Genomic DNA, 21,795 nt, shown 5'->3' with positions numbered 1-21,795 from the left:
ACCTTACTTTATTGTCAGCTGCAATTTTACATTTTCTCTATCTAACTCTAACTTGAATTTCTATTCTTTCTGAGAATTTTCAGATTATGAGAAAAGAAAGAAAAGTCAATAAATAAGGGGTATTTTAAACAGCTGCTACATTCATATTTTAATGCTTTATTTTAAAAAGGTATTTCTAAACAAAAAATATATCTATCTTAAACCATCCACTAAAGGAATTAGAAAAATACACTACATATTCTTGAAAGAGAGGGAAAAAAACATAATTCTAGGATCTAATTCTTTTGTTCCTTTTCCATTTGACCTGTGTAAGTAATAGCCAGTTAGGGAGAAACACTTAAAACCAGGGAATGAAAATCCTTCCCCGAAGTCAGTACCAGTGACAAAAGGCTGGGGATCTCTTGTCTGCAGTTTCCTTTGGTAAAATGGTCAAATTAGCTTTTTGTCTTCATAATTGGGAACGAAAAATATCATGCATCTGTCTATAGCATCAACATTTACCTTAACGTTCTTTGATGTTGGCTCACTTAATTATGCTTTGTGTTACATTTCCCTTCTCCCATGGGCAAGAGGATTATCCCAGTATTTACACAAATCAGTAGTGCTAAATCTTGCCCAAACAAAGATTTAGAGGGATTTAATAGTTATTTCTTAAGACTCTGGCTCTTTGGAAGCTCTTCAGTTCTAGAAAACTGAGTTGTAAACAACAACATTTAAGATGGTATTAATAAACATGTATTTTACTGATTATTAATGTGACCATGATGGAGCATCTATTTCTCTCTCAGAAAAAGGTTAATCTCATTGGCAAAGCAGCCTAAAAATGGCTCCCAACTTTATATTCCTAAGTATATTGGACAGAAATCATGTGTATTAGACAGCAAAGGCTTGCAGTCAAGTTTAAGGGCAAAGGACATGGTAATGATTTACTCAAACAACCAAAAGTACTGTCTTCGTTATTAGCATACAATTAGAACAATTAAGACCGCGCTGTAAATTCTATCTAAAAATAGGTTGAAAAAAAAATTCATTCCTAAACGCACTTGGTGTATTATTTCTCAAAAGATTTTCATCACTAAACTAAACACAGGTGTTAAATCAGAACCTGCCATTTTGGATTTTACTCTTTAACTTCCCATCCCACCATCTCTACTGGATTTGTCCAAAGTCATTGCTCCCTGTCTGGCCTGAGCAGAGCCCGATTTCTCTTCCCCCATAATGTGCTCACTAATCAGTCTACTTTGGCTGTCTTCCTTAAATAGTCCCAAACCAATCATAATTGTTATAAATACTTCCTTTCTTTCTTGTCCCATCATTTTATAATCAACCCTGAGAAGATCCCCCAAATATGGCTTCACCTATCCTCAAGGCCCCAAATGCATTCTTGCACACTAGTCGTTTTGCATACCATAACGATAGTTCAATTCATCAAAAAATTAAATTCAAGAAACCATTTTTGAGCTGCCTAAAATATTATACATATTACGTGGTGAGAAACAAAAATGAATAAGACAGAGTGCTTGCCCTCAAAATGATTAGTGTTTATACATAAAAGAAAATCAAAAGAATAACTTAAAAACAAAATTTGAAGTATAGTAATTTGTGTTATTTATAAGAGGGGCCAAAGGGAATGTGGCAATAAATTCTGATGGGGACAGAAAGACAGTGCTAGGGATGATGAGTCTAGGAAAGAAGACTGGACCCTGCCCTAAACTGTGTTGTATATGCAAGAGGGGTTATCAGGTGCAAGTTGCCAGATTCTACCTGTTTTTAAAAGATCGTTCTGAAGGAGACATAAGAAATGAGGAAGAGACTAAAAGAAAGACTAGAGTCAAATGCTAGTTAAGTAACAGAAAAAGTAGAGCTGTCATGGAGTTTATAGACTTGCAGTTTTGATGTGATACCATCAGGGTGGGTCGAGTATAGGCAGAATGCGTTGTCATTCTATTTAGACTTTTTAAAAGGAATACCCATGATGGCTCTCCTTGGCTGTAAAGCTTTTTTTGGAATTGGCTGAAACTCTACCAATTAGAAATTTATTTGTATTAAAAAGTTTAAATGTAAAAAAATTAATTAAAAATAGAAAGTTTTAAATATAAATCCTCCTGGTAAGATTAGGGGGCTATCAGTAATTCATAACAGCGTAAACTAGCTCAAACAGATCGCCTCCCCATTAATATACCAGGGAAAATTGGGAATATTCTGAGGGGGAAGAAATTATAAAACAACAAAGGGGGATTCCCTGGTGGCGCAGTGGTTGAGAGTCTGCCGCCGATGCAGGGGACACAGGTTCGTGCCCTGGTCAGGAAGATCCCACATGCTGCGGAGGGGCTGGGCCCGTGAGCCATGGCCGCTGAGCCTGCGCGTCCAGAGCCTGTGCTCCGCAATGGGAGAGGCCACAACAGAGAGAGGTCCGCGTACCGCAAAAAATAAATAAATAAATAAATAAAGGTAGAGGAAAAACATACTCTGGCAAGAACAGGCCTGGATGGCACACTAAAGTAGAATCTGGGGGCTACAGAAGTGTAGCCTGAGGAACTTGAGGACTAGGGTGGTGAGGGTAGGGCCATTCTTAGCAGGGTGCAAACCTGGTGCAACCACGCATGTCCTCCATCAATGTTCAGTGTAAACTGATTCTCTTTTCATAAACAAGAACATAAAGAGCCACCATGAAGGGAAAAAGTAAAAAAAAAATTGCAGCCTCAGAAGAATATCTATGATAAAGTGGAGAGAGCTCTACATGTTTGAAGAAGAAATGCTGACATCTTTTGTATGAACAGATTGCAGACTAATCTTTTTTGTTGTTGTTTTTTAAGCAATAGATGGCAGAATCACTTTCCTCTACACTGGACAACATCCTGAAGTCTCTACCGAGCATAAATAGTGATGGGTCCAGGGGAATGGTCACAATTCCCAATTCCCAAGACTGAATAAAGTTATCAAAAGTAACTTCACAATATTTCTAAAGTCCAGTTCTGAGTGTCACTGATTTAGGATTTTTAGTTTCAAGAATTCAGAGACCTACACATATAATCAAAGCAAAGAAAAAAAAAGCTACTGTGTTTCTCCAAAGAATCTCCTAAAATATATTTTTTTAAAACAACACAAACCTTTTGAGCTGCAATCAGTAACAATTTCCATACAATTAGCAATCTCATTGGCACTATAGAATCATTATCATGAGTTCAGGGCATCAGTAGAAGTTACCAAAATCTCTAAACTATTTACATTTATGGAATTTCTCTGCCTATCTTCTCCTTTTATTTAAATTCTTGCAGAGGGCTAAAGACTTATGAAGGAAGCTTTTGCATAAAAATCACTAACTGTATATTATGGGGGGGTGGGGGACTAAAATATGTCCTATGAAATGTTTATTTCCCCTTCTAGATAATGACTTTAAGTAAAACCTGGTCCTTTGCAATTGGAACTGTGGTATTACCTAACTGGAAGTTTAAACACTGCAAAAGTAATTATACAAAAAGTTTCTGGCTTAAACAGTCCAGGACTACACTGAAAAAGTAACAAGCTGTGTCACGTGTTAAACAGTAGGCCATATCCTTGTTGTCCGGAATATAGCATAAAAGTCAATGGGTCCTTGTAGCTTATGTATTTCTTCCAATTTGGATTCCTTTTATTTATTTTTGTTGTCTGATTGCTAGGACTTCCAACAGTATATTGAATAGAAGTGGCTATTTCAATTAAAAAAAAAAAAGTCAGTGGGTCATTAGGACAAAAGCTAGTTTCCTGACTTCTGTTTCTGCTCCTCCCAATCTACTCAATAGATCCATTCTTCAAAGTCACTATCAGTATCTTCTCCTCCATGAAGCTTTCCCTAAATTCTCTAGACTCTCCCAAATTTGTCCATGTTAAGTTTTTTCATTAATCTTTTGAAATTAGTCTTACTCAACTTAATTTTAGATGTGTTAACGGTTTGTCTCCTTAACTACAGTATAAGCTTCTTTAGCACAATGCCAAGCAAGTACTAGATATTTAGCAAATACCTACTTGTTTGATTTGTTATCTATCTCTGATCATTTCTTTCTTGCCAACCCTGGTGTACACCAGATCAGTTGGGCAATTTAGCTAGATTGATGGTTTTTAAACTGTTCTTCAAAGAACCTCTCAGAAACTGAAAGGGAAAAAAGAGGGCCCAGAGAACAGAGCCCAGGCCAGCTTCGTAGGAACCCCTCATTGCCTTTGAGGAGACAGACGTGGTATATATACAATGGAATATTACTCAGCCATAAAAAGACATGAAATTGAGCTATTTGTAATGAGGTGGATAGACCTAGAGTCTGTCATACAGAGTGAAGTAAGTCAGAAAGAGAAAGACAAATACCGTATGTGAACACATATATATGGAATTTAAGAAAAAAAAATGTCATGAAGAACCTAGGGGTAAGACAGGGATAAAGACACAGACCTACTAGAGAATGGACTTGAGGATATGGGGAGGGGGAAGGGTAAGCTGTGACGAGGCGAGAGAGAGGCATGGACATATATACACTACCAAACGTAAAACAGATAGCTAGTGAGAAGCAGCCATATAGCACAGGGAGATCAGCTCGGAGCTTTGTGACCACCTAGAGGAGTGGGATAGGGAGGGTGGGAGGGAGGGGGACGAAGAGGGAAGAGATATGGGAACATATGTATATGTATAACTGATTCACTTTGTTATAAAGCAGAAACTAACACACCATTGTAAAGCAATTATACTCCAAAAAAGATGTAAAAAAAAAAAAAAGGCAATGAAAGTGAGCTAAATGATTTAGCAAAGAATGAATAGAATTTTGTGAATGATTACTTGGAAAGAGTTACAGTCATCTTTAATTGCCTTTAAATTTGAAGATTTCACTGAAGTAGAATATTAATGAGTTCTTATTGACTGGTGATACATTTGTCTTTTCTCCAGTCTTAGAGCCCCTGATTGTTATCCTACTACCAACACATCACAGATTTTTTATGAAATTCATAGGCTTGCCTAATGAAGGAAATTAAAATCTGGCTTCAATATCATTTAGTAATTAAATATCAGCCTGCTTAAATTAAAATAAACAAATCAGACAGCGCAATCTATAGAATTCCTAAGTACTTATCCAATATTTGTAATTATCTAAAATTACTGTTCCTTTAGGTCTAAGAGTTACCACCTACTTTCTTATGCGTTTTCTTGATATAAGATGTTCTACTGCTAGGCAGCTTCCTACCCTAGGTAATATCACTTGTTGAAGCAGGGAACACATCTGCTATGCTCACCACAGAGGTTAGCACAGTGTTCAGCATAGAGTAAATATTCAAAACATATGGATTTGTTGGATGGATGAAAATTTTAATAAATTAACATCAGAAAATCATTTTCACTAATGTTAATAGCTTCCAGTATAGATCAGCCATATTCATATTGCCTCTTTCTAAGAACACTCTTGTAATTTTCTCCATCATATCTCAGACACCCAATCCTTCTCCAGGGAAGGCAAAATAATATGCTGGAAAACAGCATAGACTCCACAGTCACACAGCACTGAGTGTGCATATGGACTCTAACACTTGAACTTAAGCAAATCCTCAAATGTCTCCAATTCATAGACATCATCTCCTTACTGGCCTTTCAGGGTCACTGTGTGTGTTAAATAGATAATATATATATGAAAGTTCATGTCCTAGAGCTTGGCAGTTGGTAGGCATCAACAAGTGTTCCATTTTCTTCCCTCTCTGCAGCATACTTTTCTGTATGTCCAGCTTTATTTGGATCTGGTACCTATAGAATGGTTGCTTTAGAATCCCAGTCCAGAGGGCTCTGCTTCTGGAATCCACCTCTCCTCTACATCAGCCAATAGCCAAGCACTGGGCCCTTGCCACCATCCTGAACCAGCATTAGATATCCTTCATTACACCAGCAAAGGAATTTAAAACTCTTAGATTACAAAACTCAGAGAATTCTAATCTGTTTCTTTCATTTATTCAAAACTCCTGAAGGGAAAGCCAAATTTGGCGGTACAAAGTTTTAAGTTCTTTGTATTTAATCAAAGAATGCACTTCTAGAGGTAATAGAAATTTTGATCTAATTAACACTCACTACTCTCTCTAAAACAGACTTTTAAAGTTACTGGCTGAAATTTCCTTTCTTGAGTTGTATCACCTTTAGAAATCTGAGTAATTTGAAATCTTAGTACCCATTACTATTTCATTGAACATTTTCTCAAAATCTTAGGTAACTCAATTTCAACATAAAGTATTAATTAGCAATTTATACCTTCTTAATGCCATAAGTGACCTTTATTCAGAGGTTATTGATGTAGTTATGTGATGTAACCAAGTTAAATTTCAGCCTTAGATACAGGCAATTATTTTCAATCAGGTCCTTTAATAGTGGCTAAATAGGCACTTGTATTACTTACATTGTAGCTTATTTCCCCACAGAGAGTTAACAACCGTTGTTCCTCTGTGTGGCCATCACGCTTAAGAGTTTTCTGTAAAAGCCAAGTCAAATGTATGTTCATCCTGTAACAGAGAGTAGGGGAATAACTGCCTGCTCTCACAAAATAACATTTAATTTGTTTTAAAAAAATAGCTCCCATTTGTCCCAGTGAGATGCTCCATACAACTGTCTTTTTCCTTGGCTTTGCTCACCTCCCTTCCCTTTGCCTCAGTTGCTTTTATTCTCCAATCCATATTCTATTACTGTTTACACACTTAGTGCTCAATCTCATTCACTTTACCATTGAGAGTATTCTAGAATGATTTTCTCTAGTCCTCTCATTGATATTTCTTTCTCAATTACTTTAATTTCCTAAAAAGAAAGCAAAGGAATAATTGTCACCGAACTGGAACTACCTCATGAGTACACTGTAGTTTATAGAATCCCATCTCAGATGTTTCACAGAAAGGTATTAAACCACTAAAAATGCTATAATAATATTCATTGATTCACTTATTCAAAAAATATGTAACATTTTTAACATTTCAATGAAAAGATTTCCAGATTCTCCTTCACTTTACCTAGCCCAGAAAATAACGAAAGCCTTTCTGATTTTCAATAAAACTAGGATGACCCCACATTCCACTCTCATTTAGCTACATGTATAATTATTTTTAGAAGCCATGACTCTGAATATAACTGGATAAGCAGAGTGCAAAACACAGTCTTGTTGCTCAACGTGTCTCAGTTCTTTAAGCATGTGAAGTAGGCAGCAGTTTCCAGTGTTGCTACACGCAGTTGGATTTCATTCTGCTTCTTCACTCTACAACTCTCATTGAATATGTACTATATTCTAAACACTGTATAACATTTGAAGGGTGCACTGTTGAAGAACTGGAGTTGCTCCTGCTTATGTAAGCTGAAAGTCTTGTAGTCTTACAAACTGTGATAGTGAAATGGAGGAAAAACACAGGATAATTTGAGAGAGTAGGACCAGGGGTCCTGGTTTAAACTGGAGTGGCAGAGAAGACACCCATGATGAGGTAGGACTTGTGGGGATCAAACAAGACAGCTGATGCAAATGAACAATCCCCAAATAGTGGATAACTATGATTACATAGCATCAAGCAACCATTTTCTGTAGTTGGGAAGGTATGAAAAAGTAGGGAGTTCATATGGTGGGCAGGATGAGAGAGCATGTGTGATAGTGCTAACACAAAATGTCGAGAGGCTCAAAATGGGCCTCCCAACATTACACAACTGTAGGCTACACACAGGGGTTTAAAATGTCTTTCCCCCCACCACACATGGTGACTACCACTCCACAAAAATACCAAGGTCTTTGCTTTTCTACCACCTTTTAGGCATGATTTACTTTGAGAACAAGGTCCAAAATCAGGAGGCCCTAAATCCAACCAGAACTTTCACCATGGTGAATTATAGTATCATTGACATGTTTGTCCAACATGCATGAGGAAAGGATTAAAGGCTAAACGGAGTCACTGACAGGGAGGTTAAAATGTCCCTCCCCCACTCCTACCACATTATTAACAGTCTCAAGTCCTCCTTTTCTGGATAGTGTCTCAGATTATTATAAGATGCAGGACAAACTGGAAGAACATTGGAGAAGGTGCACACTGGGAAATTTTAACTAACGTGAGTTTCAGAAAAAGGTTGCTCATTGGAAGGAAGGTCAGTGGACAGAATGAACGCCGTCCGTTCTTAAGTTTCTTCCTACAGACTCATATTTGTCACCTTTTCATTGCTCTGGAACCTCAGCGCACTAAATTCATGAGTAAAGGATGACTGAAGGGCCTATTAGACAACTGCTAACAAACCCGCCACATCATTTTGATTTTTAGCCAAATTTAAGAGACACTATTATTATAGAGAAAGCTAGCCAAGTTTATACAACCCTGGACTAACAAGGTAAAGCATGTCTTTCAAAGCACAGAAAATCTGTTTCATTTTTATTCAATGTCCATTTAATAATTTGGTTAAAAATTGTTAAGAAAATTTGAACTTCAAATATTAAATTCTGAAACTGATATATTGCTAAATATATTATAGGGATTCAATTTCAACTTATTATTTCATCTAGATATTTACTCTTGTGTTAGAATGGTTTCCACAAACAGACTATAAATTTTTTAAAGATAAGTAGCTGCATTCTTTTCAATGCCTGACAATAGTACCTCCAATAACATATGCATATAAAATACTTGTTAAATAAATACATGGTAAGCCAAATTTAATTACAAAACCAGTTGCTGTCAATTGCATTGTCTCACACATGTTAAAAGTTCCTTGGGCTGGGACTTCCCTGGTGGCACAGTGGTTAAGAATCCACCTGCCAATGCAGGGGACATGGGTTTGAGCCCAGGTCCTGGAAGATCCCACATGCCACGGAGCAACTAAGCCCATGTGCCACAACTACTGAGCCTCCGCTCTAGAGCCCGTGAGGCACAACTACTGAGCCCATGTGCCACAACTGCTGAAGCCTGCGCGCCTAGAGCCAGTGCTCCAAAACAAGAGAAGCCGCTGCAATGAGACGCCCACTCACCACAACTAGAGAAAGCCCACGTGCAGCAACGAAGACCCAACACAGCCAAAAATAAATAAATAACTTTATAAAAAATAAAAAAGTTCCTTGGGCTTCCTGAGAAACCAGTAACCATATTTTTAGTTTCATTTTCACAAAATTTACTCTTCTGGCTGTCAAAGTTCGAACAATGAATAGCCTACCTTCTTCGAATGTATTCTGGAAAAACTCTTTACCATTTCTCTTCCTTGCTTCTCTGGGACTTCTCATTTTGTTTTACTTTTTTGTCCTTAGTGAAGCATCAACGAACAAAGGACAAAATAAGGGCAACGAAACAATTGTGTGATGCCTTTTATTTCACAGCTCTGCTCATCTGCTGCACAAATAGCAGAGCCCATGGTTAATCACCACACACTCCTGGTTCCCAGGGCACTCATGGAGCTTTCCATATGGTCTGTTCAAAATGGGGACTCATACATATATCAAATACAAATTATGCAAAGAAATGTGATCATATAGTGGAACCAAGTCGCAAGAGAAAAATACCTGTTCAACAAAACAGAAACCTACTTTAAAAACTCTCCACGTTTCTCTGTTCCCAAGGCAAAGCAATAATGAGTACACTATATAAATCTTCATCCTAACATTAACTAGGATAATCTCTCAGACATACTCAACTGGAAGCTTTCATTTTCACTCATCCAAGCAAAAGAAAAAAAGTTTAATTGATTACCTCCATTTTCTTCTTCTTTAATGCTTTAGGCTTTTCAGATCTTGCTGCTTACTCTGGGTGACTTAGTCCCTCTATGGTAAAGTTTTTAAGTGTTTTTTTCCCCAAATTTATCTTTAGGCTTTAATCTGCCCCTTTTCCTAGTGGCTTAAATAGACAATTTTTAGCCTTAGGTTGGGTAACCACATAGTTTATGGTTCAAACTAGGGCACTTTTGAAAGTGAAAAAAAGCACAAAGCAAAAAGGATAGTGTAGCAGCAAATGAAACGAGATTGTGCTGGGAAAACTGGGAGGTACAGTCACCTAGCCTTAGGGTTTGCTTTTTGGTCAACAGAAAGTTTCTCCCACAATTTTTAAGGTTCATCGGAAGAGTCACTTACATAACCAGAAACTGTTTGACTGTAAGTTGGATCCTATTTCCTACGTATATCACTTTTCTAATGTCAGTCAACTGAGAAAGGCAGTTACAAAAATACTGAAGTTTTCATGAGACACTTTCAGTAACAAGAAGGCATGGAGAATAAAAGAAGAAAAAGAGTTTTTTAGTGCAACTATGTGCTAGGTACCAAATCTATGGAGAGAGAGGGAAAGTGAGAGATTAATTGCATCTTCTTATCAATCCTATAATTTAGATATTAGTATTCCTATTTTAAGAAATGAGCAGCCCATACATAGACGGTGTGAATTACTACAAAATAATGCGTGAATTACTGCAAAATTTTGGAAAAATAATCTGACAATACCTATTGAAAGTTTTAAAGTGCCTACTTAGCAATGTATCTTGTAAAAAAGGAAAGCACCTACACATAATGATGTATGTACAAAGAAGTTTATTACAGTATCGCTTTTAGTGGCAGTAAAAATGAACCAATTAGAAATCACATCAATAAAAGCATACCACAGAATAATGTGTGCAGTATGATCTTGTTTTTGTAAAAAAAACAAGTCAAAAGTAAAAGATCATGGGTTTTGTGAAAAAAAAATATGTACAAATGTATATATGATTTATTTTATTTACTCAAAAAAGATATTTTGAGCTCTCAACATGTGTTAGGACGTGTTCTACGTGCTACGTTGATGTATACTTGTAGTAGCAGAGAAGATTATTGAGGATTTGAATCAAAATATTTATGACATCCGAATAACAGGACTGACAAGGGAGAAGTCAGAATAATAACTCTTCATTCACCTCAATGTTTTTTCTGACAGGATATAACAAATATTATTAGTTTTGGAACTTTTAAGAAACTGATGCATCTCATATATGCAGAAACAAAAGCTCCTTGCTCTTAAGTAACTAAATGAATTGACCCTCCCGGATACAACTAGAAAGTGGTCAACTTGAGTTCAGATCCCTGGCTAACTCCTGGGGCCCACAGGAGGAGCTGTTGCATTACAATCAATGTAATGCTTAGAGATTTAGCAGTTCGTTCAAGATAAAACAACCTAGAAGGAAACGGAAAGAGATACGAAGTAAAGTTAAAATAAAAGCTAATTTTCGTTCACATACAAGTTTGAGATGCTTCCTTCATTTTACCAACTTTGGTCCTAATTTCTGTAATTTCATACACTACCTAAAAGATTTTCTACAACAGAGGTTAATAACTTAATAGCTGTGCAAAGGGTAAATAAGCACAGTTCTCTAAGAACTGTAAAATCAATGTGAGCTCTGGAAGAGAGATGCTTTTTTTTTTTTTTTCTTCTCTTTTGCGGTACGCAGGCCTCTCACTGTTGTGGCCTCTCCCGTTGCGGAGCACAGGCTCCGGACGCGCAAGCTCAGCAGCCATGGCTCACGGGCCCAGCCGCTCCACGGCACGTGGGATCTTTCCGGACTGGGGCACAAACCCGTGTCCCCTGCATCGGCAGGCGGACTCTCAACCACTGCGCCACCAGGGAAGCCCGAGAGATGCTTCTTAAGTGAACGGGAACAATTAAGATAAAAAAGTTAAAGGCAGACATATATTCCCTCTAAGTCCAGCTTTAATATTGGGTACTGTGTCAACCACATAATTAGCATGGATTCAATAACTGCAGTCTCTTTCTACATGTATCAAAATTATACCAAGAAACTCCAGAAAGCGTGGCAGACAGAGAGCTCAACAAAATATACAGCAGGTGCTGCTTGAGTCGAAGTCACAAAGAACAGGGCTGAGGGAGAAGGAGCACAGAGAACTGGAGGAAACCATGAACTCGATCCAGGAATAGAATCAAAATGTAGCTGAAACTCAGGCAAACGAGAACTGGGATCTGAAAGTCTGGAGCCAAGGCGATTGGACCCATAGCTCAGCAGCCCCATGGTCTCCTGCCTGTGCTCCTCTCTGAGGTTGCACCTGTGCCATCCTCATCCTGCCAGCAGTCCACTCAGCCAACCGACCTCCTGCCCAGCCTAAGAAGGCTGCCGGCCTCAGCTCCTTAACATGGCCCTCAGCTCCAGTAAAGTGCACTGATTAATAATGGTCCCTTAGTTCAGATTTTTATGGGGAAAAAAAAGCATTCTGGTGGGATATCCCAGCTGGCTTAATAAAAGCCTATTGTACCACAGTGCGTTACAATCCCTGGTCAGCCTGTGGAATGGCTGTCCGAGGAATAACAGCTCAGTCCTGAGTTCATGAGGACCACACCCACTCAGTGAGCACTATGGGTACAGAAAGACCTAAAGAGAGGTATGTCTTTTACATCTCAAAACTTTATTTCTGAGTCAGTCATTTGGAATTTGTAAAACTTTTTCTCACAGGAAAAAAAAAATCACAAGAAAGAGAAATAATCTTTAAAGCAAACAAAAATATCAGTTGTCTACTGTGAGTTAAACACAGTGATAGGAACTTTACATTCATTTTCTACTTCCATTTTATTTCATTCATACACCAACTCTATGCAAGTTATTGTTCATGAGGTAGTTTATACATTACGATTGGGCTCCAAAGATAACTATCAATATCTTATTAAAATCAAAATATGTATTAACCACATCCCAAATAGGATGAATGGTAACCATCATCCAAATCATTGTTTCTGTAGAAAAATATATCTCAAGTTCCAGCCTGAGCTGTTAACAGCACATTTTCCCCCAGTGAGAGCAAGAACTCCATCTCCTTCCTCTCCTACTATGTTCTGTTCAATAGTGAGGCACATCAACTCTGGACCATAAGTAATCTAGTGCCCATTGCCTGAGAGAGAGGCTCTGGGGTGAGACACGGACATGAGAAGCAGTTGGCAAAGGTGAATATGTGTTTTACAGTTTTTTTTATAAAAAAGCATTGTGGGGGCTTCCCTGGTGGCGCAGTGGTTGAGAGTCCGCCTGCCGACGCAGGGAACACGGGTTCGTGCCCCGGTCCGGGAAGATCCCACATGCCGCGGAGCGGCTGGGCCCGTGAGCCATGGCCCCTGAGCCTGCGCGTCCGGAGCCTTGCTCCGCAACGGGAGAGGCCACAACAGTGAGAGGCCCGCGTACCGCAAAAAAAAAAGAAGCATTGTGAGGGCTGAGGAAGAGGATGAGGCAGTAAGAAATAAAGTTGGAATGAAGTTTGCATGTTTTCCCCCCTAAAGCTCCTGCTTCTTTTCCTATACATTACTACTTCCAATGTTAGTATTAAGAAATGGTAAAGTATGAAGATGGGGGACAGCAGTAAGACGCCGACCTCTTTGCTATAGCTCTAAAAGTGCTCAACCTACGAATAAAACAGAAAGGGACAGCGGTGAGAGAAAGAGAGAATTTTGCTGACCCTCTCTCAGAAACCCATTTGTAAATGCAAGGACATTCATAAGTCAGGCATACGCAAGTCAGGGACTGTGGGTAATTGGATCATATAATATGACATTCATCCCTGACTTTTTTCCCTTCACCTAGTCTCCTGGTTTTATATCCTACCTGGATGTAAGATGATACGGTTGTACACGAGTGACCTGAGTTAAAAAATAGACGCATAAAATTCTCTCAAGCTAGATACTCAGCAATCTAAATTGTGAGGCACTGTTTAGCCAGAGACAATTTCATAGAGAAGAGAAATGAGGCACTGTATTACACAAATGGAAAACAGCCTTTATTCCCTTATTAAATTTTCAAGGAGTTGCAGGGAGATTTAACCACAAAGCTCACATTATTTAGAGGATTTAATTATTGTTTGTTTCTTTCTTTCATTTTGTCTCCAAATAAAAGCATATTTCATTATATGGAGAGGTTTAATGCTTTTCAAAAGGTTCAGAAGAAAAAAAAAACTTTTCACAAAAGCAAAACCATACTCCTTATTATCTACACAAGTTAAGAAAAGCCATTCTTGCTCTAGGATTGGACATGAAAAGAGGGGGAAAAAAATGTTCAGGTGGCATCTCTTCAGCTTACTCTTTGGTAGCTATGCCTTTCTAAATTTTGGAATTTGGGTCTCCCACGGCATGGTCTTACAGAGGGAGGATACTATAAGCCTTAAGAAAGTGATTTCTAAATGCAAGGTGCCCAGAATCACTTAGGGAGAATGTAGAAAGTACAGATTCTCTGGGTCCCAATCCAGACACTCTGGAAGCCAACCTCCCAAACTTGAATAAGGTCAAGACCTTGAATAAGTTCTCTCTGTGAATCACTTACACCCTAGACACTTTTCCCAAAAAAATACATATTTGAAAACCATTCATTGACTTAGAGATTTCTTTTTTCTTCTCAAAGTGTGATCCTTGTACTATCTTCAAGCAGAATCACTTAGCATGTCTGTTAAAAATGCAGATTTCCAGACTGAATCAGATTCTCTGTGGGGTGCGATCCAGGAATCTTTTAATAAGAACATTTCAAAGTAGATTAGTTTTCTATTGCTGAATAAAACTTAGTGGTTTATTAGCTCACAGTTCTTTAGATCAGAAGTCTCGTGTGGCTCAGCTACTTTCTCTGCTTAGTGTCTCTCAAGGTTTCAGCCAGCCTGGGAAGCTCTGGTGAAGAATCCCCCTCCAAATTCATTTAGGCTGTTGGCAGAATCCAGTTCCTACAGATGTAGGAAGGAGGTTCCACTTTGCTGTCTGTCAGCTGAAGGCTGTCTCAGCTTCTAGAAGCTGCCGTCACCCCTTCTCAGGTGACTCCTTCTATAGTCAAGCCAGCAACAGCTGTCAAATCCCCCCCCCCTTGTGCTTAGAGTGTCTCTGATTTCCTCTTCTGTCATCAGCCAGGCAGAGCACTCTGTTTTAAGGGCTTATATTAGATCAAACCCACCAAGATCATCCCTATCTTAAGGGCAACAGTGACATTTAATGTAACATAATCATGGGAGTGATATCTCATTATATTCACAGGTTCTGTGGATTAGGGCGAGACATCTTTGGGAAGCCATCCAAAAATTCTGCCTACCGCACTCAGCCTCTCTTATATTCTGGTGTGTTGACTCATTCTCACCAATAGAATAGCAGCAGAAATGGTGTGTGTCTCTTCCAGGCCAGGATTTTTAAAATCAGGTGCTCCTTTTCCAATACCTCTTCCCCAACCTACCAGATGACTTTGAAGCCATAATGGATGCTGGAGCCACAAATAAGAGTCCCGAGTCCCTGAATCACTGGGTGGAGGAAAGCTGCTCATGGGCTACATAGATCCACAGTGGATTCTTAATGAGCAATAAATGTTGTTTTGTTGGGTCAAACTATTAAAAATTTGGCATTCATTTATGACAGCAAATAGTGTTATCTTATATCTGGTTTCTTCTGTTTCTAAACATAGAGTAAGCAAAATTAATTCAAAATATGCATTTTCTGACTAGAATTGGACAGCTCTCAGTCTGAAGTATAATTCCTTCAAGTAATAGTTCTATGACCTTACAAAAGTTATTTCACCTCTTTGACTGTGATCAAGTATTAACAAACTTCTGAGGCCATAACTAATTAGAATAGAAGGACTAAGACTTCATCTCCCTTTTTGAGCAAAGATCATACTTTATATTAACAGTTAACACCTATTAAATTCAACTAATCAGGCTCTCCATGCACAGATACTTTGACATTAGAAATGCTGACCCAAGCAATTGAAAAAAAGTAATAAGGACCTTAGGCTCCTCATAAGCAATTCAGTCATGCTATTAGAGATTATGTTCCTATGTTTGGTGCTTTAAAGCATACATTCTATGTACCTGTAGGTATTATATATCTGCTTCAATAAATAAAAACAGATGTTTCATTAAATACCTGGAATGGATAAAAATGTCCATTAGCAAAACACAGAAAGTGCGAATTGCCTCTTCAGTACTATCCCCAAGACACATGAAAAATAGATAATATTCACTTCTTGAACTAGGAAACCAGCAAATACACTTAAAATGACAATTTTGAAATGAAATTTTCATTTCATGTATAGGGAGCATTTTTTTCCCTTTGGCAAATCAACATTTAGTCTGTAAAACACGATGCTCACTCATAATGTCATGCATCTCACTCACAATAATTCTTTCTTATTAACTGCTGGGGTACAATTTATTTTCCTCTCAGGCTATGAAGGTGTGTGCAAGTGCAGCAGACTCTGGCTGGAGCTGATAAGCCAGCACATGGCAGCAGCACTGCTGGCCTGATGAGATCTGTAAGAAGACAATATTCCATTGGCTTGGAAAACTATGCTGTATATCAAACCTATCAAGAATAATATCTACAAACAATGCCTTGATGCATTTGCCAACTCTCGCAGAAAGCTCTCTGGTGTTCTTCTGAAAATATAGCTTTATCTTTTTTTCTGTTGTAGTGAAAAAATACAGACCACATTTTTTTTTAAATATCCTTGCTTTTCTTTACATTTTTTTCACTAAACGTGGTACTCTAAAAGAATATTTTTAAACCTTGGCTTTCAAACAGACATCACTATAGTTCCAGAAGAGAACAGATTACCCATCCTTTGGGTAAGGACCATTTATTTCATAGGAGAATAAAAAAGAAATCAGGAAATGGTCAAAAGACAAGTATGTCACAATCTTACAAACTAAAGTCTCACTATAAGTTTTCCAAAGCTTTTTAAATGAAATACTTATGAGGAAGGCAAACACTCCCCTAAAAATATGCTTTTCCTTCTGCTTAGAATAATTATTTTCTTTTAGTGCCACAGAATTTTCTCAAAAGCATATACAGTATTTTAATCTCGTATGTTTTTGAGATCTCTGTTTCCAACAAAAATTGATGCTCCTAAGAAAAATATTATTTTAAAGACAAACCACTGTAAGGAATCTAAATAGATGACACACTGGATATATTCACTTTATGTATGCATTGAGTAATTTAAAGGAAAATAAGCTACAGAGACAATATTATATTTAGATAATACTTTACAGTTTACAACATACTGACATGTATTTCCCACAACACTGTGAAGTGAATATGGCTAGTACTAGAATTAGATTCAAATGCAAATTGACTGCCAATTTTTTGTTTACTGTATACTCTATCTTTACATACAATACCAGATTTAATCCTCATAACAACCAAATGAGATTTCTTAGAAGGCAATATTCTATTGGCAGAAAACAATCCCTGCTGTACATCAAATCTATTCAAAAATATCTAAAACATGTTCTGATGAATTTTCCAGCTTTCACACACACACACAAACTATCTGCTGCATGTCTAAAACAGTGTGATTTACTTTTTTCAATTTTTAAAAAAGGATAAGGAACTAGAGGTATAGGTAGGATTGATGACTTACCTAAAAGCAGAAGCACAGAGAAGTTGGTGTTTTGAGCACCAACTAAGGATGTGCTGAGTGCTTTACATACAATCACACGATCTCAGTTAATATTACCAACTGCTCCATAAGCCTGGTATTATTATACCTCTTTTTTTCCTCTGTGAAGTTTTATTTCTTTAATTTTATTTTCCAAGTGTCATACAGTAAGCATAACTTTTTATTATTAGGTATACAGTCCTATGGACACCGACATATTAGATTCATGTAACCACTACCACAGTCAGATACAGAACAGTTCCATCACCCCAAAAACCTCCTTACTGCTACCTATTTATAGTCACACACACACCTCTCATTCCTAACCTCTGCTAATCACTGATCTGTTCTCTATCACTGCAGTTTTGTCTTTTCAAGAATGTCATATAAATGGAATCATATAGTATGTAACCTTTTGAGACTAGCTTCTCTCAGCCTGATGTCTGTGAAATTCATCTGATAAGTTTTGCATGCATCAATAGTTTGTTCCTTTTTATTATATCTATTTTAAATATAAATAAGATATAAATTTGTTCTTCTTAATATGTCTCACAAATATCTGCTAGTTTCATATTCTCCCATGGTTATCCTCTTTTCATCTTTTGTGCATGCCCTTTTAACACCTAGATTTTGTGGCCACATTAACTTGTTTAAATGCTTCCCCTGTTTTTACCTTATTGGGATAAAGTGTGATTGTGCTGTTGGAATACTGCTTTCTAACCTTCTTCCCCTCATCCCTCTTAAATCATCTTTCCTCAAGATTCTCAGAATTTAGATATATAGCAAAACTAGTTAACTAGGCCAGCTTTTATCAAACTCCTTGGAAATGGAATATCAAAAAATTACTGGGGGAATTCCTTGGTGACGCAGTGGTTAAGAATCTGCCTGCCAATGCAGGGGACACGGGTTCGAGCCCTGGTCCGGGAAGATCCCACATGTCGCAGAGCAACTAAGCCCGTGCACCACAACTACTGAGCCTGCGCTCTAGAGCCTATGAGCCACAACTACTGAGCCCATGTGCCACAACTACTGAAGCCCACGCGCCTAGAGCCTGTGCTCCACAACAAGAGAAGCCACCACAAAGAGAAGCTCCCGCACTGCAACGAAGAGTAGCCCCTGCTCACCGCAACTAGAGAAAGCCTGAGCACAGCAATGAAGAGCCAATGCAGCCAAAAATAAATAAATTAAATAAATAAATAAATTTTAAAAAAAATTACTGGGGATGGTATAAACAGAGGGGTTCCAGTATTGATAAAGGCACACTGAGCAGGAAAGTCTCGAAACTCAAAGATAATTTGTGCTTATTGTATAAATCTTGCTTATTTAGGGAAATTTTTATTACAATCATGAATACTTTAGATGTGACCAAATTAAACCTTATTCTAATTAGAACCACCTTTAAAACCATGAAATTAGAACTAACTGAAGGGAACTGCCTATTTGTGGCACTGTGAAGCTGCCTCCACTTGGCCCTAGAGCTGGGAGCATTGCTTTGCAAGAAGGCAGCTCTCAAACATGTTGATTAAATGACCTATTACCTATCTCTCACCGACACTGTCTTTCTTAATGCTCCAGTGGCTCCTTGTGTTTTCATTGTCCTAAAAAAGCAGATTTTAACATAACCAATAGATGTCTGCAAAATCCTAAGGCAACTAGGATAGTGGCACTTTGCGGTAATTTCTCATCCCTTATGGTGCACTGGAAATATCTGTGCAATCATTTGTGTTCTTACCTTTTGCCCATAAACTGAAAGCTGTTTCATAGTAGAGCCAAATTAAAGAATAAAAGAGCTCCAGGAATCAGAAGATTGTCTTACAAGTCCCATCCTTCAGAATGAAAAAGAGGTGAACTTTGAGAACTAAAAAGAAGGTAAGTTATTTGTATTCTTAAACGGTGTCCTTTGTTACAAATGAACCTGTACTATTAAAAATGTCTTACTGATATTTACAGGAAAGAAAAATAATCCACAAGCTATTATTACTCCATGTTCTACCCAAAATATATCTTCTGAATCTATGTAGTTTTAAGCTGTTTCTCTTGAGCTTGCTCTGATGCCACCCATGATACATTTCCAGCATCCCTTGTGCTGACCTCTATACCAGAGTCACAAGCAAGGCTTCCCACATTGCTGTCGAAAGCCACATTGATATGTATGAGTAGATGGTCAGAGACAACATTATGACCAGGGCAAAGTGCTTCCCACAGGAAAACTGTCATTAGATACAGTTTGGAATCACCAGAGGCCCTCCAAGGGAAGCAGTGGGTTGAGGGGGCACAAGTCGAAGTACCCAAAAGGATGCACATTAGTTTCAAGTTGGGTTTCTCTTGATTAAAATATCAGGCCAGAATGTGAAAGAAGCAGAGCTATCCTGAAGTACTTATCTAATGCTCACCACACTACCTATTCTGTGATTACCTGTTAATAAGATATTATACATGTTAGCTATCATCTCCTATTATGGTTTTCTTGCTCCCTAGATGGATTTAGCATAAATCATGATGCTTTAGATTAGATTTCAACTCCAAAGTTGCAACATACTGAAATATCTCAATTAGTTGTGAAGGATGCCACAATAATTCATTGCACATTAGAATTTCAAGGTTTGGGAAATGATCCATTTGAAAAATTAGATCACATTTAAGGTTATTCATATAATAACATCATTTTCACACCTACTAGGTTGTATGCTTCAGGTGGCTAATTCCATCCCTTTTCTTCCATCAAGAAAGTACCTCAGATATGGTAGGCTCTCATCAAATAGTTGTTAAATGAATAAATCCCTTTTGTAACCCAATATACTTTCCTGAGTTGTAGAGAGAGTGACAAAATAACCAGCTTGCCAGGAATTACTTATAACCCATGGAAGTTTCACATGCCCGTGAGAGTATGTCGCCTATGTGAACATTATCTATAAGAAGCACTGCAACACCACAAAAGACAGGGTTATTATTCTACAGCTAAAACATTATTTCTCTTTTTCTTTTTACGTCAAAAAGAATGCTAAGCCAGTGTTTGATATGGATGGAAATCGTTATTAATAATTATACTAGCAACAACAATTACTATAAAATACTGTTATGATCATAATGTTCCATATGAAATACAGTTCATTGGCAACACCTCATTTAATCCTCACAACCTTATAACAGAGGAGTGATTTTCTTTATTTAGATAAACCAACTGGTCACACTAGTAGCAAGTGGCAGAGTGGTATTCAAAACACTATCAGCCTGATGCCGAAGTCCATGCTCTTTTCGCCTTAACATGCTGCCTTTATTGAACAAGGTAAAAGAAAATCATAAATGCTGAAAAATTATTAGCTACTTCTTAATTGTAAATTTGTTTCCAAAATCTAAAAATCCATTAGCAATACATCAAAAAAGAATTCTGGGCTTCCGGGAAGATGGCGGAAGAGTAAGACGCGGAGATCACCTTCCTCCCCACAGATACACCATAAATACATCTACAAGTGGAACAACTACTACAGAACACCTACTGCACGCTGGCAGAAGATCTCAGACCTCCCAAAAGGCAAGAAACCCCCCACATACCTGGGTAGGGCAAACGAAAAAAGAAAAAACAGAGACAAAAGCATAGGGAAGGGACCCGCACCAGTGGGAGGAAGCTGTGAAGGAGGAAACGTTTCCACACACTAGGAAGCCCCTTCGCGGGGGGAGAGTGCGGGTGGCAGAGAGGGGAAGCTTCGGTGCCCCGGAGGAGAGCGCAGCAACAGGGGTGCGGAGGGCAAAGCGGAGAGATTCCCGCACAGAGGATCGGTGCCGACCGGCACTCACCAGCCTGAGAGGCTTGTCTGCTCACCCGCCTGGGCAGGCAGGGCTAGGAGTTGAGGCTTGGGCTTCGGTCGGAGCGCAGGGAGAAGACTGGGGTTGGCGGCGTGAACACAGCCTGCAGGGGGTTAGTGCGCCACGGCTAGCCGGGACGGAGTCCGGGTAAAAGTCTGGACCTGCCGAAGAGGCAAGAGACTTTTTCTTCCCTCTTTGTTTCCTGGTGCGCCAGGAAAGAGGATTAAGAGCGCTGCTTAAAGGAGCTCCAGAGACGGGCGCGAGCCGCGGCTAAAAGCGCGGACCCCAGAGACGGGCATGAGACGTTAAGACTGCTGCCGCCACCACCAAGAAGCCTGTGTGCGAGCACAGGTTACTATCCACACCCCGCTTCTGGGGTGCCTGTGCAGCCCGCCACTGCCAGGGTCCCGGGATCCAGGGACAACTCACCCGGTAGAACGCACGGCGCGCCTCAGGCTGGTGCAACGTCACACCGGCCTTTACCGCCGCAGGCTCGCCCCGCACTCTGTGCCCCTCCTTCCCCCCGGCCTGAGTGAGCCAGAGCCCCCGAAGAAGCGGCTCCTTTAACCCCATCCTGTCTGAGCGAAGAACAGATGCCCTCCGGCGACCTACACGCAGAGGCGGGGCCAAATCCA

Source organism: Neophocaena asiaeorientalis, unplaced genomic scaffold (assembly GCF_003031525.2).
Source record: "Neophocaena asiaeorientalis asiaeorientalis breed wild unplaced genomic scaffold, Neophocaena_asiaeorientalis_V1.1 scaffold70, whole genome shotgun sequence".
In the NCBI taxonomy this organism is placed as follows: domain Eukaryota; kingdom Metazoa; phylum Chordata; class Mammalia; order Artiodactyla; family Phocoenidae; genus Neophocaena; species Neophocaena asiaeorientalis.
This window is presented reverse-complemented; position numbering follows the sequence as displayed.